Source organism: Grampus griseus (assembly GCF_964374135.1).
Source record: "Grampus griseus genome assembly, chromosome: 9".
NCBI lineage: Eukaryota > Metazoa > Chordata > Mammalia > Artiodactyla > Delphinidae > Grampus > Grampus griseus.
Genome location: NC_139003.1, coordinates 48,717,564 through 48,722,709, shown reverse-complemented (window position 1 = coordinate 48,722,709; position 5,146 = coordinate 48,717,564).

Here is a 5,146-nt window from a genome sequence, read left to right as displayed (position 1 = left end):
AGGGCTTCCCTGGTGGCACAGTGGTTCAGAGTCCGCCTACCGATGCAGGGCACACGGGTTCGTGACCCGGTCCGGGAAGATCCCACATGCCGCGGAGCAGCTGGGCCCGTGAGCCATGGCCGCTGAGCCTGCGCGTCCGGAGCCTGTGCTCCGCGACGGGAGAGGCCACAACAGTGAGAGGCCCGCATACCACAAAAAAAAAATTTTTTTTTAAAACTACCATATGATCCAGCAATTCCACTTCTGAGCATTTATCTGAAGGAAACGAAAACACTAACTTAAGATATATGCACCCCATGTTCAATACAACATTATTTACGATAGCCAAGACATAGAAGCAACCTAAGTGTCCATCAATAGATGAATGGATAAAGATGTTGTGGTATATATATATGCAATGGAATGTTATTCAGCCTTAAGAAAGAAGGAAATCTTGCTATTCCTGACAACATGGATAGACCCTGAAGGCACTATGCTAAATAAAATAAGTCAGACAGAGAAAGGCAAATACCCCCTGATCTCACTTATATGTGGAATCTTTTAAAACAAAAACACGGCGCGCCCCACCGCGCGTCGGGACCGGGGTCCGGTGCGGAGAGCCCTTCGTCCTGGGACACGGCCCAGAAAGGCGGCCACTCCCTCGCCCGTCACGCACTGCACGTTCGTGGGGAACTTGGTGCTAAACCATTCGTAGACGACCTGCTTCTGGGTCGGGGTTTCGTAAGTAGCAGAGCAGCTCCCTCGCTGCGATCTATTGAAAGTCAGCCCTCGACACAAGGGTTTGTAAAAAAGAAAAACAAACAAACAAAAACCCTCGTAGATACAGAGAACAGACCGGTGGTTACCAGAGGTGGGGGGAGGGGTAGGAGAAATGGATGAAGGTGGTCAAAAGGTACAAAATTCCAGTTACAAAATGAGTCCTGGGGATGTAATGTACAGTATGGTGATGATAATAATACTATATTTTATATTTGAAAGTTGCTAAGAGTAATTCTTAGCAGTTTTCATAAGAAAAAAAATTGTAACTATGTGTGGGATGAACGTTACTAGACTTATTGCAGTGATCATTTCACAATATATACCAAACCATTATGTTGTACACCTGAAACTAATATAATGTTATATGTCAATTATATCTCAATTTTTAAAAAAAGAATGGAGGCCGAAAAGGGGAAAGTCAAATCATGCATATCATTTTAATAATCACTAAATGAAAGGGACTTCAAGTACTTATCTAGAAAGAAAGATTATTTCAGGAAAAATTAAAAGCTGGTTTGAACATTAAGACAAGCCACTAAAAGTGGCAACTGAAGCTTTCACATAGCTGGTATAACATTATATTATTTTGCCTGAATCCTTGTGCATCTTCACTGAAAAATCTCAGGTGATTTTTACCCCCAAGTATCCCTGAAACTAAGAACTAATTTTCTGACCTTCCATTTTAAGTTGTAAAGAATATTAAAAACACCCAGTGTATTTCAGCCCCATCCTTTCAATCCACTCCTGCCAGGTTTCCCTTCCTCTCTCACCCTTCCAGACAGCACAAGCTGTCTGACATCAACTGCATTCCACTCTCATCCTCATCCCTTTCCCCTACCTTCTCACCCTTGGGCTCAACTCTGACCCTGTCTCTACCATCAATCCTGACCTTAGACAATAATGATTTAATGAGTTTTAACTCAGTACTATGGAACCAAGCTCAATTTACCCCTTCTGACTGGCCCAACTAGCAAAGTTAGTCAAGGGCACTTTGGTCTTATTCCATAGGTCAGTGTCCATCCAGAGCTCTATTTATGGTGAGTGAATCCTTGATGGTCTCATTCCCTGAATTTGAGTTGGTACTTCAGTCCCTGGGAATTGTGATCCAGCCAGGCTCTTGTCAGGCCCCTGTCAGGGAAGAGAACGCTTAGTCCTGAGGAAAGTGTTTTACAATAACCAACCTGACCATGCAGATTTTCAGACACCACAAGCTGCTGGAATCTCTGTGCTTCACATGCTCGTTGAGGAACACCATGATCCCCATCCAGGACTTTCAAGACACATGTAATTTTACTGGTATGTCTTCCATTTCATATACCATGGAGTGCCCATCTGCCTGGCCTTCTTCTCTAGACCCACCCAGAGTCTCCCAATAATGACCATTTCAAAAACCTCAGTTCAGTTAGTCTTGTTCCTTCCCACCTTGCCATTTCTGCCCCAGGTGGCCTGTTTGTGCCTGACTATTCTAAAACATCCTTGAGAATTTCTGCATTGCTATTATCCTTTTACAATTATATCTAAAGAATTGATTACATGATTCCAGCAGGTTTTCAGTATGAAGTCAAGAAGATTTAACAAAATAGTCTGTGTTGCAATATAGTCTCAGTATGTGACAGATTATTAGAATGCCTGGACTTTATGAGTTTATGAATTTTCAATTCATATGGGTCCTTAGGGAATTACTTAAATCTCAATGTAAAATAAAATTATAAAAATCTGTAGTAAAAATTATATGTATATTATGATTGTAATTATGTAGAAAAAATTATGGTGTGAGCAAAGACAGTCTACAAACAGCAACGTACTTTATACACAAGAGAATAATTCAGTCAAAATAATGTGACTATGGAATTGTTTTCTTTAAAAAAAAAATCCATTTCACATTTTGATAAGGAAAAGGAAATTGTAATATTTATTTACCATGAGATAATACTTCGCAAGTATGCTGAGATAACTCAATGAAAAATACTGTAGTTATCAATACTTTTTTTTTTTTAAAGGATACTTTCTTTTATTTATTTATTTTTGGCTGTGTTGGGTCTTCGTTGCTGCGTGGGCTTTCTTTAGTTGTGGCAAGTGGGGGACACTCCTCGCTGCAGTGCGCGGGCCTCTCATTGCGGTGGTCTCTCCCTTTGCGGAGCACAGACTCCAGGTGCACGGGCCTCAGTAGCTGTGGCTTGCAGGCCCCAGAGAGCAGGCTCAGCAGTTGTGGCGCACGGGCTAGTAGCTCCGCGGCACGTGGGATCGTCCCAGACCAGGGCTCGAACCCGTGTCCCCAGCATTGGCAGGCGGATTCAACCACTGCGCCACCAGGGAAGCCCTTTTTTTTCAATATTACACTTGTTTTTTAAATTTTATTTATTTATTTATTTATTTATTTATTTATTTATTTATTGGCTGCATTGGGTCTTTGTTGCTGTGTGCGGGCTTTCTCTAGTTGCGGCAAGTGGGGCTACTCTTCATTGCAGTGCATGGGCTTCTCATTGCGGTGGCTTCTCTTGTTGCGGAGCACAGGCTCTAGGCACGCAGGCTTCAGTAGTTGTGGCACACAGGCTCAGTAGTTGTGGCGCATGGGCTTAGTTGCTCTGCGGCATGTGGGATCTTCCCAGACCAGGGCTTGAACCCATGTCCCCTGCATTGGCAGGCAGATTCTTAACCACTACACCACCAGGGAAGTCCCAATGCTTCCTTTTTAATGAGCTTTTCCTTAATCAAATCTTGGTTTAGCTGTGTATTGATATAGAACATGCTCTCTTTCATATGCACATGTGTGTTTTCCACAGACTCCAAAAGGTTAACAACTGTTATATACCATTGTATACTAACAGTTTGGTCTAATAGATAAGGACTGAATCAGCAATCTTAGCATCTTCCTCTTAACTCTATGACCCTGGCAAGCCAGGAACATCTATCACCTTAGTTTCTCTTTCAAAATGAATAATAATAATTATTGAATTAGGAAAGTGCCTATAAAGTTTATTAAGAGCCTTGAGTGAAAATGAAAATGAATGTAAACTAGTATATTATAAAGACCCAGTTCAGCTAGTCTACTTTTCCAATACATGAAATTTTAATTTGATAGAAATGTGTTCTTGGAGTATAACTAAGATTATTGGCCATGGAATGTAAATTAGACTATTAGTATATTAAAACACTTCAATAAATATCAGAATAATATTTTGACATAAATTTTCAATGAGAAACATAGTATGACATGTAAAGACATATAATTCTTTGCATTGTCCAAAGATAGGATTTACAATTGTAAAGAAAAGAATTAACTGGTAAAGATGACTCTGTTAATTAGCAAATGGTTATCTCTAATTAAAAATTTTAAAGTTCCTTTCAAATGTATAGTAGTAATTCCACAGATTCATATATCATTGTAATGATACCCTTACAAAAATCCTGCTTTTTCACAAGTAATTGAAGAAATATTGCAGCAAAGATTAATCACCATCCCGCTGTCTAAAAGTGTACCTTCAAGCTGTTAAATGAGCGAACAGAGATCTATTATGACTTTTACAAGAATGTTACTCTCCATGGGGATTACTGCTATTAACAGCAGGAAATGCATCATTTAAAGACATTAAAATTAAATGGAAATGTTTTCACTCATTCAAATAAAAGTCCTTGTTCTTTACTTCACAATAAAACTTGCTTTCACTAGCTTCTTTATTGTAGGAGTTTATGCAAAATTTGCCTGGTCGTGCCATTTCAGATGGCTTTCATACCTTTTAATCTCTATAATTCCATTTTCTTTTCTATAGAAACAGTGGTAGAGGTATAATTTTACAATCTGATACATGAGGACTTGGTTCCAACTATAAACATTACTTATAATATAGCACTATTAGCTACTTATTTCAAATTTAGACAAATTATTTATACTCAAGAATCTTAGATCCTAAATTTGTTAGCTCTCTTCCCTTATGTGCTAGATTCTATGTAGGGATTTGATTAAAAAAATATATGCGTGAATATAAGACGAACAAGTGGAGAAGAAGAGAACAATCTCTATATTTTAAAATATTAAAATATGATGACACGCCATCCCCAAAAATCAAATTGGAAAATATTGAAATTTATTTTCATTCTCAATACTGGCTAGAGTGCAATGAAATGGACATTTATGCTCACTTCATATGGGAAAAAATATTGGTCCTTTCTAGAACGCAATTTGGTCATATGAATCAAGCCATTTCCAAACATGCACACACTTCTTGTGGAGCACGGGCTCTTGGCACGCGGGCTCAGTAGTTGTGGCGCACAGGCTCAGTAGTTGTGGCACACGGGCTTAGTTGCTCCGTGGCATGTGGGATCTTCCCGGGCCAGGGATCGAACCCGTGTTCCCTGCATTGGCAGGCGGATTCTTAACCACTGCGCC